Source organism: Protopterus annectens, chromosome 2.part2, assembly GCF_019279795.1.
Source record: "Protopterus annectens isolate FY-2018-M chromosome 2.part2, PAN1.0, whole genome shotgun sequence".
Classification (NCBI taxonomy): Eukaryota; Metazoa; Chordata; order Ceratodontiformes; family Protopteridae; genus Protopterus; species Protopterus annectens.
Window position 1 is genome coordinate 225,101,900 of NC_056730.1, and position 19,791 is coordinate 225,121,690.

Here is a 19,791-nt window from a genome sequence, read left to right on the forward strand (position 1 = left end):
AGCTCAGGTTAAGAACGTTTTACTAGTGTACACCAGGAGGCAATAAACTATACAGTACAAGTATAGAGTTTTGTCTGACTCTATACAGGAAGCAACTTTGTTTATATTGTGTTTACAATCAGCTTTTGCCCACCTTACTGACGTGGTCAGTCACAGGGCATTTACATCACTATAGTCCACAATATTCTATTCATACGAAGGTGCTGAGGTAATGCTTTTTAAAAGTTTTCCCATGAGAATAACACAGCCTTGCAAGGCACCTGGTCAATTACAATGTCCTTCTGTAGATGTTGCTCTTTCAAGGTTCCAGGCCTGTTCGAATACACTAGTCAGTTCATTTCTTAATACGTTCCTTTGTCTCTCTGGTAAGCAGCTGTACTCTATCTTCGATAGAGCTCACAAGGCCATCCTCCTCAGTGGAAGGAAGAAAGATATACATGTACATACATTTATTTTTCTCTAACCCAGCAGATAATTAATGCTGACAGACATAAGCCTGCTGAACTGGTTACTGCCAGGGTCAGAGTTCAATCACACTACAGCTAAGCTTCAGGCAATTACATGCAAGATCATTTCTACTGCCATATTGTAAAGTAGAATAAAATGCATTATATACTATTTGCTTCTAAACTAGCACTTCATATATGTTTAGATATATATTTTTCGAACATTATCCCTCCTTTTAATGCTTTTTATTCTATCCAGAAACATAAACAACATTATTTCATTCCCTAGCCTCTTCCTCTCTGGAACTTTTAACTAGGCAAGTCATTTGTTTTACATTTCAGAAAGAAGTTCATTTGGTATTAACAGATTCAACTCCAGGTCTTGATACATAGTCTCGGTTACAGATACGTCAACAAAGTCCCTAACTAATCCTTTCATACGAGGTATCCCGCAACAGACACATGCTCCCAATATGAGCAAGACAACACAAATGGCAATCAAGATATTCATTAGTATTGAACCCCATCCACCAAATAGATTCTGGAAAAGGTTCGTCAGTGGGTTTGGGCCTGGTTCCGCCATGGCTGATACCTGCTGTATTACCTCTAGGTGGTCGTTGATATCATGCTTATTATCTGGTATGTCCGCACAGCATTCTTCTTTGATAAGCGTGCACGTACCACCTCTCGCCGCCAGGGTGCAGTCAAGAGCCATTCGATTTTGTAGCACAACAGTTCTCATTGCATTCAGTTCATCAGTCACAGGTTCAAGAGCGGAAAAGTCGCATTGCTCATTACTTCGAGAGGTTTTGACAACTTCCTCAGTTCCCAGATGGATTTGACTGCTCCATAGGCTGGGATTATTCCAGCCCAGGATATAACACTGTCACTGAAGTCCATATGAGTCAATTTTGCTTTATCTCTTACGGATGAATGATCTTTCCAAACAGCTTTGATTTTACTCACTGGATTAGTAGGTTTATCGACTGAGTTCCCAGTTCTTCGAGCTATATCTCTTACATTTCGTATCTTACCCAGAGGCAATTCTGCAGTATGTCTTATGGCTGGAACCAGATAACCCAAAAAACAACTGCCGGACCAATTCTCAGGTAACCATTGATATGCTTTTTTCCCACAAACAAAATAACAATTGTCTACTTTAGTACTGATGCGGGTTAACTCTGAATGAAACATTTTCCTGTCTATAACAGACAACTGTTTATACAATTCAGGATTTGTCTGCACATCTTTCAACGTTGTTCTCATTAAGCTTAAATACGACTCATAATTCGTGCTACAACTAGTACTCTGATCTTTGGCTTTTATATGACATTTGTATGACACAGTTATGTTACACTTACTCCAACCAACTTGGCGTGTATCATATTTATAAAAACAAACAATTCCTTTTTGTGTAACAGGTAAGTACAGTGCCACTTTGTCCTGTGATCTCACAGAACCTGTATCATAAAGTAGATTTTCACAAGTCTCATTTATCCCCAAGGGGACAGCAGACATCAAAAGTCCTCCACATGCTGTAGGTATGGCAGTACAAACCCAGCAATTTGAAATGTTCATAGTCTCTACCTACACACGCTTCATGGCTAGGTATGTGTTAAAGTTTGGATGCCAATCTGTGGCCAGTTCATCACGTTTCATTATTTATATCTGTGTAGTTATATGCAGGAAGAATCCCAGCAAAAGAAAAGTCACCACAAACATGGTTAATAGGTGTATGATCAGTAGGAAAGTAAACCAATGTCTTTGGGGTTGCTTTGTATTTTTATACACTCTGCCCCTGGTCATTCTGTCTCTGTGGTATATCGGCTACAAAATGTTTATCAGACTGTGAATTCTTTACCGGTTTGCAATGGGTCAGGTGAACCCAGGACGACCTCTCCGCAACCTTTACTGCAGTAGGCGTTGCCAACAGTACCTGGTACGGACCTTCCCACTTTGGACTCATCCAGTTATGTGTTTTGATAACTTTCAACCACACCCAGGGTCCTGGAGTCAGCACTGCGTCCGGCTTCGTTTGTTCTTTATCTGAAAAAGAGTTTTTAACTGCAAAACAGTCTTATTGGTTAACAATCTTTTCATATAACTGGCTAATGAGCCATCGACCTCCAGCTCTGCAAGCATGACAGCTTTCCACTGTGGCACATAATATGCCCTTACAAATACTACTTCAAAGGGGGTCAAACCCTTTACATTTGGAACTGTTCTCATGCTCAGCAATGCTAGAGGTAGACAGCAAATCCAATTCTTCTGAGTCTCACTCATCAACTTCCTCAACTTATTTTTCACATCCCATTGTACCTCACCACCAGTCCTGCTGACTGTGGGTGGTAAGCGCAATGATTCTTCAAGGAAATCCCAAAGAATCTCCCAGGTTGCTGGATTGTCTGGTTCACAAAATGTGTTCCATTGTCACTATAGATTCTTTCCGGTATGCCAGATCTAGGAATTATTTCTTTTACTAGGGCCTTTGCCGCTGTTGCTGCATCCGGATTCCTGGTTGGAAAAGCTTCTACCCATTTTGAAAGCATATCTATAATCACTAAACAGTATTTCTTCCCTTCACATTCATTCAGCTCTATAAAATCCATACAAATAGTATGGAACGGATATGGTGGTGTAGGGAAACTCCCTCGCTTCGGTTGGAATGCTCCCTGTGCATGATGTTTACTGCAAATATGACACGCTGCACAAAATGTTTGTGTGTAGTTCGTACATCCGTATGTTTGGAATATTCTGTTAACTAACTGTACCATCCCCCCTGTTGGGACATGGCTCTGCCCATGGCTCAACAAAGCCGCATATCTAAATAAATTAGATGGTAATATTGGCTTTGTCTCTTTGGAGATGTACAGTCCGTCTTCAAGGATTGCTCCTCGTCTTACCCACTTCTGTTTTTCTGCTTTCGTAGTTAATGTTTGCATTGTTTTTAACATTTCTCAATCTAAGATCTCTGAGGGTTGTAATTCCTCATTCAAAAGGACAGTTTCTGAGTGTGAGGCTGCTTGTTTTGCAGCTGCATCAGCTCGTGCATTACCTTTCGAAATCTTATCCTGTTGCTTTGTATGAGCTGCACATTTACAAATAGCTACTTTAGTAGGTAACTGAATGGAATCTAATAAATTCAAGATTAATTGCGCATGATTAATCGGTTTACCAGTGGATGTTATCATTCCCCTATTCTTCCACTGCTGCGCAAAAACATGCACTGTAGAGAAAGCATACTGACTATCAGTATATATGTTCACACATCTGTTTTTCACTAGAGTGCAAGCACGTGTTAAAGCTATCAATTCTGCTGCTTGAGCAGACAAGTTATGCTGCAGGGGTTGGGCTTCTACAATCTCAATATCAGTAACTACTGCATAACCTACTAGATTCTTTCCTGTAGGACCCTTTCTACATGATCCGTCCACATAAAATGTCACCTCTGCATCATCTAAGGGTATATCAGTAAGATCCTGTCTGGGTACAGTTATTTGCTCCATTTCCTGTAGGCAACTGTGTGGTGTGCCATCCACAGGAGTCAGAAGTAACGTTGATGGATTTAATGTTGTACAACGTTCAATCACCATATGAGGTTGACTCAGGAGTATGGTCATACAAGGAAGATGTCTAGCAGGGGACAGGACTGCTATTTTCTCTTGCAGCTAAATTATCGCAACTGCATGAGGCACTCTCAAAGCGAGAGGGTGGAATAATACCATTGATGCCGAAGCCTGTACTGCCATAGCAGCTGCAACAACAGCCTGTACACAATGTGGCAATGACCGTGCCACTGGGTCCAACTGCGATGAGTAGTAAGCTATGGGGCGTTGCTTACTTCCATGCTGTTGCATCAAGACTGACGTCATATATCCCTGGTTACAATCTACAGTCTGAGAAAATCTCTTATGATAATTCAGGAGCCCTAAAACTGATGATGACGCTATCAATCGTTTTAGTCTGCAGAAAGCTGTTTCTGCTACTGGAGTCCAATGTAGTATATTTTGTGCTGCCATAGATGTATTAAAGATTAAAGCAGCCAATGGAGCTGATTCCAAAGCATAGTTTGGTATCCAGCTTCGACAAATGTTAGTCATCCCCAGGAAGGACATCATTTCCTTCTTGGTAGTTGGCTTGGGTGCTTGTAAAATTGCTGCCTTCCTATCTTCATCTAATGTTCTACCCTCCTTGGATACCACATATCCCAGATACTTGACCTGTATTCTCCAACGTTGCAATTTATGCTTGTTTACTTTATGTCCCTGTTCTGCTAAATATTTCAATTATGCTATTGTATCTTCCCTACATTGCTGCTGGGTAGGGGCCGCAAGCAGGATGTCATCCACATAAAGTAGAACTTGACTGCCCCCGGGTGGAGTAAACCCCGCCAGGTTGCTAGCCATCTCCTGTGCATATATTGTTGGACTTTCACAGTATCCATGCAGTAGCCGAGTATAGGTGTATCTGTTACCCTGCATGTAAAAGCAAACCAATACTGACTATCTGGATGTATAGGTATTGAAAAGAAAGCATTGCTTATATCTACCATGGTAAAATACTTCTGTTGCGGATTCAAATCATTCACTAAAGTGTGTGGGTCTGGCACCGTAGGTGCCCTAGGTATTATTGCATGATTTACAGCTTGTAAATCCTGTACCATCCGCCATTCCCCGTTTGCTTTTCTAACAGGAAATAGAGGGGTATTGCATGGTGAATCTAAAGATTCGACCAGTATCCCTTTCTTGAGTAGTGCCACTATGATAGGCTTGATTCCCTGCTCTGCATCCTTCCTCAAAGGGTATTGTTTCTTTTGCGGTCTAAATGCTGACTTCGGTGTAATGGTTACTGGACCTGCTGTCCGAATAAGCCCTACATCTGATTTCCCTGTTGACCAAAGAGTGCTTGGTATGTCTTACACTGACTGTTACATAACCCTTCTCTCGTACCACGTGGTATCTCCTTCCCTGTATCCACAGTAGTGTCTAGAATGACTGTTTACTCTGCTCTGTTTTCCCCTGATCTATGACCAAATATACAGTACTTCAATCCGTTCTCGACCTGCTATCACATATCTTAACAACAACACACTGTAACCTGGTCCCTGATCTAAAACATAGACAAAGAGGGAAACTCTCCTTACCTGAGCCTCCCGTTTATGACTGCACGTTTTTTTCTTGGGATCCAGTTTTCCGCTTTTCAGCCACAGATCAGAAAGTGGACAGCCTCTTTACACATGACAATTCAGTCGGAGGTCTTTTCACTCAAGAAGAACCATTTTGGCAACTTCTCCTGCGCAGATTTATTACCACCCATGCACTCTGACCTGTAGCTTACCAAGGGAATTCCGGCTAAGAAGGACCACAATGTCAAATAAGTTGTTAAAATCAGACTGTAAGAATCATTAGGCTTTTCAAAATGACAGTCAGTAACACAGGAAGCTCAGGTTCAGAACGTTTTACTAGTGTACACCAGGAGGCAAAAAAATATACAGTACATGTATAGAGTTTTGTCTGACTCTATACAGGAAGCAACTTTGTTTATATAGTGTTTACAATCAGCTTTTGCCCACCTTACTGACGTGGTCAGTCACAGGGCATTTCCATCACTATAGTCCACAATATTCTATTCATACGAAGGTGCTGAGGTAGTGCTTTTTAAAAGTTTTCCCATGAGAATAACACAGCCTTGCAAGGCACCTGGTCAATTACAGTGTCCTTCTGTAAATGTTGCTCTTTCAAGGTTCCAGGCCTGTTGGCATACAATAGTCAGTTCATTTCTTAATACGTTCCTTTGTCTCTCTGGTAAGCAGCTGTACTCTATCTTTGATAGAGCTCACAAGGCCATCCTCCTCAGTGGAAGGGAGAAAGATATACATGTACATACATTTATTTTTCTCTAACCCAGCAGATAATTTATGCTGAAAGACATAAGCCTGCTGAACTGGTTACTGCCAGGGTCAGAGTTCAATAACACTGCAGCTAAGCTTCAGGCAATTACATGCAAGATCATTTCTACTGCCATATTGTAAGATAGAATAAATGCATTATATAGTATTTGCTTCTAAACTAGCACTTCATATATGTTTGGATATATATTTTTCTAACAACATCCATCCGGGCATATGCATGTTATTCCGTCCTTTGCGTTGGCCGTGGGTGTTTGGCCGTCCGGCAACGCTACTCTCAACATGTGATATCCCACCTTCCCCTTCTGTGCCTGTGGCACTCTGTTAGGGCGTCCTGTTTGGTAGGCAGATGTTCCACTATATGTGTTGTGTTTGACATGTCTGCATAGCTAATCATCGGTACGGTGGTTAAACATACCGCCTTGTCCAGATGTGTACGGTTATGTGCACCGTGGCGTGTGCACGCCTATGGGGTTTTGACAGGTCCATACCACATGCGGGATGTACACATTATGCCGACACATTCACATGCAGCCATTTGGATATCTGTACCTGAGGTGGGTTGTTAACATGTGGGGTACATATTTGCCCGCGTGGCACTGCCTGTGACAATACTTCTTACCACATTTCAGGTATGCCCGTTGTGTGTAGGTGTGTAGCGGCGCAAGGCTGCTAGCTGGGTTGGGTGCACGGTTGTACATGGGTGCGGGATACATGCTATGCTGGGGCTATTGTGTATTACATTTGCATGCATGAGTTCTGCTTCTGGATATTACGCTTAGACATACGCCGTCCTATGTGTATGCAACGAGCACGTTGCTGGGTGTGGTACATGTTGCAATGCGCAGTTTTGCCTGTGTTTAGGGTATCTTGTTTCCTTCTTGTTGTTATCTCGACACGGCTACCCGGCTGTGTACTCTCACTACTGCTGGTGACCATGCCCATGTCGCTACTTCTATGTCGGTGCGGCGCGCTGACATGCTGCGGTACACCTTCACTGGGTATGCCCACTGACAGTGCATTGTGGGACGGACACGGTATTACGCGTATCCTTTGTTCCTTGGACGGGTACACTTAGGGCTTCGTGGGTTGATGTTTGGTTCTCCGTTTTGTTGGGACGGGTACTATGTTGCATAGTCTGCGTACGTTTCATTCTCAACGGGCTCTGGCTGGTGCGGTTGCTATTACGGGCGGCCTGTGTAAGTCAGCACTTTAGGTTGCTCATCGCCTGCCGGCTTGGCCACGCCTCTGGACACATCCTACTTGGGCTCGCTCACGTGCCCTACGCACGTGTCTGTGGTTGTGGCACGCACTCATTACTATGCATATGGCGCTGCTATGCCGACTATTCACTGCACCGCCGGCGCAAGCCTTACACCGGCCTTGCGCCGAGCTTCATGAATCCCGGGGAATATATAAGCCTTGGGTATTGAAATGCATATGCTAATATTTGTAATAAAGGACAGGATTACAGTATTTTCAGAAGATCATTACATTTGTTGGAGAGTTGCAGTCATCTTTTGTTGGAGACTTGCAGTCATCTTTGCAGGCTTTACCCGTAAACTAAACAGAATGCCAATCTATCATGCGTGGTCCATAACTTATGCAGGAATCCTTTAAGCAATTTATCTTGAGCTTGTTTCTTGTTTGCTGTTTATTTTTTACTTTGATCATGTCTTCCACATGAAACAAGTAGATAGTTGTCAGGCAGCAGGCCTTTTTTGGATAAGAAACATTTTTACAAGTGGGGGTATCACAGAGATTGCTACTTTCAGCATGTTACTTGGTAATTTTATAAAGATGAATATAAATTATAATTAGAACTGCAGTGCAAGGAGTAATGGTTTGAGTTGAGTGCTCCTTGTTTTTTTATGCATGATTTTGACCGGCATTCCAGCAATGCATTTAAAAAGTAATTTATTTTTTCATGCCATACAACCTGTGTTTCCATCTAGATATTAAGTAAGTTGTCATGTAGCCAATGCATTGAAATATTTTTTCTTCTATACTTTATTTTGTCTTGATTGGACTCTTGTAATGACTGTTTGGCACCCAGGGCAGCGTATTTAATTAAAGTTCCAGTTGTTGTGGTTTTGAGCATAGCTCCACCCCTTTCTGGTTGGCCACACCCTTTCCCATTGACAACATATATTCAGCTGTCTCCTGCAGCTCCCCTTTAATTTGAAGTCACCAGCCACCACTGCAATTGTGTTCCATTGAAAAGGCAGGACAGGTTTCATGGTTGCACACATTAATGACATCAGAAACCAGGGAGCTCACAGGGTGGCTAACATCATGTGTCTTAAATTAAATATGGATGGAAAAAACTGTTTTTTTTGTTTGAAGTAAAAGTAAATGAATTAAATCACTGTCTTCCCCCTTTCTTGCAGCTGACGATCAGTTGCCAGCAACTCCCGTCTTAATTCACTGGGTCTACTGGACCCACTTTAGCCTTTTTTGGGCTCAACCTGACCCATTTCTGAGGCAGGTCAGAAGATTGAGGACACTAGTGCTACATCATACTACTGCCAGGAAGTGTGCCTTATCCCCCTACTACCCCACATAAGGCTTGTGACTTCCACAATCCAATTGCTGCTTTTGGGAGACACATGCCTCCATACATCCATACACAAACTTCCAACCATGTGGAATACTGCATATAGTGCAGATCTCACCAGGTTCTTAATGCTGCTATTGCAGTGAGCCTTGGCAGCCTCCCTCTCATCGACATGTACTGGCTGCTCACTTCCATCCCTCCCTTCCCAATCACTTCACCGCTCATGTAACTAGTCAAATACAAGTTGTCTGCATTGCATTAAAGGCTATATCTCTCTGTGCCGTAATGCTTGGGTTGATCAAATCACTGATTTTGGTCAAGTTGTAGTTCTTTGGTCCAGGATCACAAGCTAAACAAACACTCAGTGAAATATATTTGCTTATTAATAAATACAAGCCTAACAGAAAGATACAGTCATTGACCTCTTCTTCTTATTGGCAGCAAAGCATGCTCATACGTATTTACTTGGCATGAACCTGATCTGATCTCCTAGTTTTTATAGAGCACTGCCTGTTTAAGTGACTTTCTCAGAGTCACCCAGTAGATAAGCTGATTGAAGGAATTGAACCTTGTACTAAGGACCCAGCTCCTTTTAAGCTTATAGCCTTAGTCTTCTGTACTAACTGTGCAATATGGTAAAAAAATACAATATAACTACCTTTTAAATAACAGAGACTACATTGCTGAAATTTCAAAACACTGAAATTGCAAATATCTGACTTTCATTTGCCTGACCATGTAAAGCATCCCTGTATTCACTGCACAGCTCTAAAGTCGTCCAATGTAAATTCCAAGCTGTATCTTTAAAAATGTGTACTTGGTACGTAACGCAATATAATGGTGCCTAACAAGAAGCTCCAGCAATAGTCAGAAATCACCTCAGAAAGGTATGAAAATACTAATAATGTATAGTAACATCTATTACCCATAAATAATTATGAACAACACAAACTACAAATGTTCAATTCACCTGCCCACCAACCAGAACCAAAACGCCAAGCAAAATCCCACTCAATATTCATGACAGAAATGATAGCACCAACATGAATATTCAGTAGGAATTATAAAATTAAAAAAAACAAGTAATTAATTCCAATGTGTGTGTGTGTGTGTGTGTGTGTGTGTGTGTGTGTGTGTGTGTGTGTGTGTGTGTGTGTGTGTGTGTGTGTGTGTGTGTGTGAAAAGTTAATCTGCTCCTTACTCTCCTTATGGTTTATACTTAATTTACAACATGCTAAAACAGCTTAGCTAGGTTGAGAAGAGGCTGTAATAGGTAATAAATGCTATGAATAAATGGGACAGGTACTGTAACAAAGGAGAAGACAATATGATTCACATTTAGGTAGTGAAGTTTTAAAACAAGCGAGCATTGACTGAATGCTGTGCTTTGAAAGACGGTGCCAGTTATCAACTGATTACACATCAGGTAAGGCTTAATGCATGAATTAAAGAGAGTTTCTTCTTGTTTTTGAAGGTTAAAAGTGAGTAGATGATAGGTATAGTTCATTGTAAGCAGCTTTAGGGCAGGTACATTTATGTCTAGTTATGGTCTGGCTGGTATTGTAAATTGACAGAAAAGAGAGCTTGAGATTGTAATAGCAGAATGTACCTCACAAAATGAGAGATGCAAACTGGTATAACCTATCGAAGGGATTTGTACTAACTCTGCAGAGGGCTGTCAACTGGGGTATGGGAGTCCATTGATTACTTAAACATTGCTGGTTAATGCACTGGTATCTCTAGTTAATGTTGTGAGTGAAGGGCTGCTAGGCTAGCTAGTTAGTAAATTTGCAAGACAGAGCTAAAATGTGAGGCAGATGCTTAGAAGTGTCTTATTCTGTACAGCTGTGTCAGCAATCAAGTCAACGTAGCAAGTTGGCTGAGGGGATTTTGTTAAGTGATTTGATCATGGAAGTCTAAGGCACTAACACCCTAATTCTCTCACCCACAGACAGACACACACACACACATGCGCGCACACACACACACAGACACACACACACACACACACACACACACACACACACACACACACACACACACACACACACATGCACACATGCACACACACACATACACACACCACATACACACTCTCTCACAAACACAGGCATGCAATAACAGCTAAGTTTGCATATTTTTTACCCACTATAATGGTGGCTATGTCATACTTGCATTGCAGGTTCTAGTTAGGCTTGTTGCTCTAGACATTAGTACAGACAGTTAATAACCTACTTTTCAATGTTATTGCAGTTAAATGTTCATCCTGTAGTAGTACTACTTTTGAGCAAAGTCATTTTACAGAATGCAAATAGTTCCTGGTCTGTGGCTTTCATGGTCAGGGGGATGATCTTTCAGGAAAGATGGTGCAGTTATACAACTGGAAGTTGGATGTCAGCAAGTGTAGATCTTAGCATGATGCAGACTAGATATGATGGGTACTTAAGTAGCTTCTGGGCACACTATGTAAGACAACTATGCACAAGTTAATTTCCAGCCTTAAATGTTGTATGCCTTGTTGTATGCCATAGAACTAATAGAGATGTTTTTTTTTTTTTCAAAAAACTTTTTATTGAATAATAGAGATGTTTATATTAGAGTATGCTCAACAAAATATTAAGGTTGAAAGTAATTCTGCTACAAATATGTAACATAAATAAGGTATATATAAAGTTATAACAATATCAGATCAACAGGGACAGTACATCATTTTGAAAGTAAAAGCACATCAAAATCCAACCAGTGAAACTTACAGGTTAAATGTGTTAGCTGATACTCTGGCAAAACACGCAGTATAAAATGGAAAAGAACTTCCAGAATATGAATATACCATTGTAGACTTTAGTGTCTTAAAAGAGCTAGACAAAGAGTCAATAGTAAAAGACCTTGTAAATATACAAACACAACAGGTCTTAAAAGAAGAAACTTATCAGTGCAAACTAGCAGGTATACCACCAAAGGAGTACTACTTATACACTACTTCCAAGGGGTTACAGTTGCCATATGTACCATTTCAGTTGGCACTCCAGTTGGTCAAGTTAAATCACCAAATACTGGAACAGGTAGGAGCTGATAAGCTATGGGCAGTTGTAAAAGAAAAGTATTGGAACCCAAATTTAAAAAAGGTCTGCAAGCTAACTGTAAAAGAATGTTTAATCTGTCTGCAGGTAAATGATAAAAGCAAAAGCCCTCAGTTACATCAGGTGCAGCCAGCAGCTGGGCCATGGTATGCAGTTCAAATAGATTATGCAGGTCCTTTGCCAACAGCAAAGGGAGGTTATAGATACCTACTGGTAGTAGTGGATGTTTTCTCAAAATGAGTAGAAGCAATTCCTACCAAAACAATAACGGCAAAAGCAACTGCAGAAGCTTTATGGAAAAATATCTTTTGCCATAGAGTCAGACAATGGCCCACAGTTTGTTAGTGATCTCATTAAACAAATGTGTAATTTGTTAGGCATACAGCAAAGGTTTCATGTACCATACCATCCACAATCTAATGGCATTGTAGAACGTATGAATCGGACTTTAAGAGAACGTCTAAAAAAGACATGCTTAGAAAAGGGCAATACATGGATACATCATCTGCCTGGTATTTTAATTGGTATTCAAGCAACACCAAACAGCAAAACAGGTATTTCCCCATATGAAAAAATGACAGGCCACAAAATGCCCATATAATTACCATTTGACCCAGATATACCTAATGGTAGGCCCATGCTAGAAATCAGCAAACATCAGGAATGGCTAAAACAACTTACTACCATATGTGACTATAATGTAAGGGAACCGGTGTTCCATCTATGGAAAAATAGGTGCCAATATTACCAGCTGAAGAAAACCTTCCCTGCGGAACAAAAGTACTGATAAAAATATTCCAAATGGAAGGACCATGGGCTAGCAATGGCAAGGCCCTTTTGAAGTAGTGGAACAAATTGGACCATTAGTGTACAAAAATAAAAGGAAAAAAGAAAAACAGAACAATGTTGGTACATAAAGATCAACTAAGAATGATCAAAAACAGTGAGCAATGTAAATCTGATTAAGTGTATTCTCTTGCAGGTTTCCAATAGAAAAAAACATAATGAAATTGACATGGTTTTGAAGTGCATCCTTTTGGAAATTCAGTTTTAGATGACCAAAGGATAATCAATCGACAATGGAAATTTTATTTAAAGGATTTTTTTTAAGCAATAATTGCCATACTAATTATCATTGTATTGTTTAGCATTAACTTGTATTTACAACCTGTTAATGAAACCATAAAGTTACATAAAAAAGAAAGTAAAGAAATGTGGAAAAGTGAACAAGATTGGTCATGGCAAGACAATGTTGGGTATGTAGTTTAATACCAAAAATAACAGGGGTCATGCCTTTAATACCTATTCCACTAAATTCCCTTAGTAGTTGGAAGATATTAATAAATGAAATAGGAGATCAAGTCATAAATGTGCAGCTATGTATAGCAAGAGTAGAGTTATCTCCTATAGTGCATTGGAATCACATGTTTTCAACAAAATGGAACTGTTCCAGTGGGTAATAGTAATTGTATTCAAACAATTGAAATGATAAACTTTCTCAACCACATACCAGTACATGAAGTATTTTTTCATGGTCTTCCTATTTTAATACTAATTAAGGGTCAGTTAATATTAAGTGACACATCAGTGTTTCATTTTTCACAAAATGATAAAAATGAGTGTAAAACCAATATTACATGTTATCAAAGTAAAACAGATAAAAACTTTAAAGTTGTACATGATAAAACTCCTACTATGGAGAAAGTAAAATGGCAGTGTTGCTCTGTCAGATGGGTTATCTTTGGCAAATATGCTTATAAGTGGTTACCAAAGGAATGGGATGGCACCTGTTATATAGGGTTAGTGGTACCAGCAATGCATCATGTAAAATATTTACCAAGAGGAAGCATTAGAAATGCAAAAAAGAAAAGGGATATAATACCTGTGATTGAAAGTCCAGAAAATCCAGTAGACACCTTAGATACATCATTTATCTATCATCAAAATCTTGATTATATTAAATTAAAATATATGGATTTAGGAGATTATATAATCTCTGGGGCAGGTATTTTCCCTTGGTATGGGACAGCAAAAGCAATCTGGGAGCTGAGAAAACTATCCAAACTAGTTGAGGTATTGGCAAATGCCACTTCTAATGCAGTCCTTGAAATTACTGCCGAAATGACAGCTATATGAACTATGGTTTTACAAAATTGAATGGCATTAGATTACATACTAGCATCCCGACGGAGTACGTGCTTTAATAGGAGAACAATTTTGTACATTTATTCCAGACAAAACAGAATTTGTAAAAGCACATTTAAAAGGGATTGCACAAGTGTCTCAACATGCTAGAAAAAAATGGAATGATGATTGGATTGCATGGTTTAGTAGTCTATTTACAAGATGGACAGGAAAGATCATTATATTTTTATTTTTTTTTTTATTGTTATTGTAATGCTTGAATGCATATTATTTACATGTATTAAAGTCTGCTTAACAAGAGCTAATTAAGTTACTGTTGTTAATTGTCATAATGAAAAAGTATTATCAAATGATGATGAATTTGTATCCCTGGTTTAAAATAAAACAAAAGAGGGAAATGTTACAGTATGCTCAACAAAATATTAAGGTTGAAAGTAATTCTGCTACAAATATGCAACATAAATAAGGTATAAAATAAAGCTTGCTTAAATGTAGAAATAAAGTTTAACGATATGTGATTAGCATCCATACTAAATTACTGTGACTTGAAAAATAAGGAATTTGCTTAATGGACATGTCTCCTACCGAATCAGCAAAAATGTATGCATTTCACACTGTTAGCAAAAAACGTTGACTTCTTACAGACTTAAAAACAGGATGTATGCATTTCACATGGTCAGTAAAAGTAAAGATATGAAAAACAGGATGTATGCAGCTTCTTTAAAGAATGGACAACAGGACAGGTTTCTATCATATGATACTGTTAACTAAGGAAGTTTGAATGATCAAGTCAGCATGTGTCCACAAGGTGTTTCCTTAAAAGGCAATATCAGCATTACAGGATGAAAACATGTTTTTCTGCAAACACCAGCAAACAGATATTCTCATACAAAGTCCAAAATAGAGTACCATGGAGAAAAACAGGATGTAAAACTACTATAAAGAGACTATAGCAGATAACACTGTTAGAGATATTTTTTGTATTGTATCTCTCATATCATCCTTACTGTTTGAGAATTGAAGTAGTACAGTGTAACTAAAGCTGCAACAGTAGTACCTGTGGTTTGTTTATAAAAAGCTGTTTATTGGTTACTGCTCAGAGTTTGGTGCTGTATCAGTGTACACTCTGCAAGTTTCTGTGGGCAACAGACTGGGATAACTAGACTTTGATTTCAGCAGAATCCAGCCAGCAAGACCTTAGTGTCTTAAGAAGACTTCAGATCCATCACAGTAAGCAGCACCATATTAATTAATTTTTCATTTTATATATCTCTCTGGGGAGGTCATATGAGGTTACTGTCTATGGTATATGAACTGTGCATGCTCAAGTAATGCACTTATCTACAAGTTTTAGAAGGTTTTACTAAATATAGGTCAGACAACAGAAGATAAGTCATAGATATGCAGAGAGACTGGTAGAGACTTTGTGAAAATATATTAAGAGAAAGAGAACAGCAAGGTGAAAGTTCTATTGCTGTGGATTTTAAGATTGACTGACAAAAGCCATAGTGTGGAAATAACTGCTTTGCTTTGTTCGAAGTGAGAGTTGAATCATGGAAATTAAAGATGTAAAATTGTCATGCCTAGACCCAAATAAAAGAACTTAGAAAATGCACTACCAAGAACCATATGATAGCAGAGCTACATCAAGCCAGGACACAGTTGAATGTATGTTTCACTAAAAGTTATTGTTATATTGAAGTTTAGATTTATATAACTGTATCAATGGAAAACGGGTTTGTGTTCTGCAATGGTCATTCATAAAATATGACATTTTTAACACCGATTTATATTTCTTTAAAAAAATAGTGATATTATATTGTTTTGAATCACAAATGTAAAGAAATAAAATGGTTTATACCTTGTGAAAAACCAAAAGCAAAGCTGTAATTCACGATAATAGTTAAAATTATAACAGCCGGGTACTTGTCTTGCAGTGATGAGGTGCATCTTCAACTATCCAAACAGATAATCACTAGAATTCATTTTTATTTGGGGGGGGGTACAGACCAAAGAAGGAGCTAATATTTGCACCTTGGGCTCAACACAAAAATTAGAGAGGTAAGTTAAAGGGGAAGTAGATTTAAAAATAAATATATTCTCATGAAGCTAATATAATGAAAGACAAATGTGGGAGCAGGTAAGCAGCTTTAAGGTTATTGCAATATTGCCCATAGAGTAAGCCAGTCTACCCAGCAGGGCTACTTAGACTTTCAGAGAATGGTCTAAGGATGTTTTAGGACAGGTAAAGTGAACTTGTCTGAAGTAGGCCCGGTCTTCATTTTCATTCTGCAAGGTAGATTCACTGTGGAAGGACAGTTTCAGAAAGCCAGATGTTTTGCTCATGCATTTGGAAGACTATAATATGGGTCATTGTGGGCAAAGATAACTGCTTTATAAGAAGTTGAAATATATCATGTTAGCAAAGGGTCATACTCCTGTTGTTCTGTAAACTGGACTATGGTTATGACAGACCACTTTGAAGCATCCCAGTGACCCTAAAGTGACTGCTAAGAATGAGATGGGTTGTATGATTAAAAACAAGAAATTGTTTGCAAATATTGAAATGTTCATCCGTAGTTAGAATCCAATGCCTGAAGAGTTGTGAAAATGGCACTAAATCAAAGAATGACCATCGGTGGGATTCAAAACACTCCATGTAGGCTCCATGGAGTTTACATGTTTGCGTGGTGAGTAGCAGCAGTAATTACATATTCATGATGCACACTGCATTTAAATATAAACAAGAGTGGTTTCCTGGCTAGCAACAGTGTTGCCAGCCAGGAAGCCATGTAAAGAAATTCATATAGAAGCAGACATGTAGACCTGTTTACCTATGAGCAAACTAGTTCTGCTAGATTGCGCAGAATGCTACAATGATTACAAGGGTCAATAAAATAACAACGTATATGGTCCAAACACATTACAGGATCATGTATGCAGTGCAGAGTACTATGGAATACCATTACAGGCATTCTGAACAAAAGTTGTTTAAATTATCTGTAACAGTACATGGACTACAATTTAAAATAAACAGTAAAGGGAAGAGTGTGTATTGAATAGGGACGCACAGATAAATTGTAGGAATGAACACAGGGAAAGAGGACAAGTGAAACATCGTAATGTACAGCAGATGAGGGCATGTAAATGGAAGACAGTTGTAGCAGGAACACTAATCAAATATCGACATGTTACAGTAGGAACTGCACAGTGAATATATATATTATGTGACTGTAGTTGAAAGAGGATGATTGTGAGGTGAAGTTCAGGGAAGAGTTAAGACAGGCACTGGGTAGCAGTGAAGAGTTACTGAATAACTGGGTAATTACAGCATAGCTGGTAAGGAGGACAGCTAGGAAGGTGCTTGGTGTGACATCTGGACAGAGAAAGGAGAACAAGGAGACCTGGTGGTGTAACAAGAAAGTACAGGAGGGTATACAGAGAAAGAGGTTGGTGAAGAAGTGGGATTGTCAGACAGATGAAGAAAGTAGATAGGAATATAAGGAGATGAGGCATATAGTGAAGAAAGAGGTGGCAAAGGCTAAGGATAACACGTATGGCAAGTTATGTGAAAATGTGGACACTAAGGAGGGAGAAAATGACCTGTACAGATTGGCTAGACAGAGGGAGTGAGATGGAAAAAATGTGCAGCAGGTAAGGGTGATAAAGGATATTGAGGGAAATGTACTCACAAGTGAGAAGAGTGTGTTGAGCAGATGGAAAGAGTACTTTGAGGGAATGATGAATCAAGAGAGAGACAAGGGTGGATGATGTGGGGATAGTGAATCAGGAAGTGAAATGGATTAGCAGGGAGGAAGTAAGGACAGCTGTGAAGAGGATGAAGAATGGAAAGGTTGTTAGTCCAGATGACATACCTGTGGAAGCATAGAGGTGTTTAGGAGACATGGCAGTGGAGTTTTTCACCAGATTGTTTAATAAAATCTTGGAAAATGAGAGGATGCCTAAGGAGTGGAGAAGAAGTGTTTTGCTACCAATTTTTATGAATAAGGGTAATTTGCAGAGCTGTAGTAACTACAATGCCTGTGGAGTGGAAAATAAGTGTTTTGGTACCATGTTTTAAGAATAAGGGTAATTTGCAGAGCTGTAGTAAATACAATACAGAGGGATAAAATTGGTCAGTCACAGTATGAAGTTATGAGAAAGTGTAGAGGAAGCTAGGTTAATAAGAGAGGTGATGATTGGTGAGCAGCAATATGGTTTCATGCTGGGAAAAAGCACTACAGATGCAATGTTTGCTCTGAGGGTGTTGATAGAGAATTATAGAGAAGGTCAGAAGGAGTTACATTGTGTCTTTGTGGACTTAGAGAAAGCATATGCCAGGGTGCCTAGAAAGGAGCTGTGGTATTGTATGAGGAAGTTGGGAGTATCTGAGAAGTATGTGAGTGGTACAGGATATACACGAGGATAGTGCGACAATGGTGAGGTCTATGGTAGGAGTGATAGATGCATTCAAGGTGGAGGTAGAATTACATCAAGGATCAGCTCTGACCCCTTTCTTATTTGCAATGGTGATGGGCAGGTTGACAAATGAGATCAGCCAGGAGTCCCGTGGACTATGCTGTTTGTGAATGACATTGTGATCTGTAGTGAGAGCAGTAAACAGGTTCAGGAGATCCTGAGAGGTGGAGATATGTTCTAGAGAGGAGAGGAATGAAAGTCAGCAGGACTAAGGCAGAATGTATGTGTGTGAATGAGAGGAAGGATAGAGGAATGGTGAGGATGTAGGAAGTAGAACTGGTGAAGGTGAATGAGTTTAACTACTTGGGAGCAACAGTTCATAGTAATGGTGAGTGTGGACGAGATGTGAAGAAGGGAGTACAGGCAGAGTGGAATGAGTGGAGAAGATTGTCAGCAGTGATTTGCGACAGATGGGTACCAGTAAGAATGAAAGGGAAGGTCTACAGGAAGATAGTGAGACCATCTATATTATATGGGCTGGAGATAGTGGCATTGATGAAAAGACAGGAGTCAGAGACGGAGGTGGCAGAGTTAAAGATGTTAAGATTTGTAATGGGTGTGATAAGGATGGCCAGGATTAGGAATCAGTATATTACAGGGTCAGCTCATTTTAGACAGTTTGGAGACAAAGCCAGAAAGTCAAGATTGCACTGGTTTGGACATATGCTGAGGAGTGATGCTGGGTGTATTGGGGGAAGGATGCTAAGGATGGAGCTGCCAGGTAAGAGAAAAAGAGGAAGGCCTAAGATAAAGTTTATGGGTGTGGTGAGAGAGGACATGCAGGTGGTTGGAATGACAGATCAAGATGCAGATGACGGGAAGAAATGGAAACAAATGATCTGCTGTTGCAACCCCTAATGGGAACAGCAGAAAGAAGAGGCAAGGTGACATAAAAATGGAGAAGATGTCTTTGTGATATAAGCATCCTGAAATGAACAATGGAGAGGACATCAATCAGGGATGTTATATAAAATCAGGGCTGGGTGCATATTGTGAAGCTGTCTAATCTGATTTGCCTGACTATGGCTGCAATGTCAGTAGAGATCTCCACCAAATGAGACATAATTACAGTCTCATGGACAACAGTAAACAGAAGCATGCACACTCATAGACAATATCAGAATAATACCACCAGTAATCCCATGTCTGTGACATACCATATGTGATTCTGAGTGT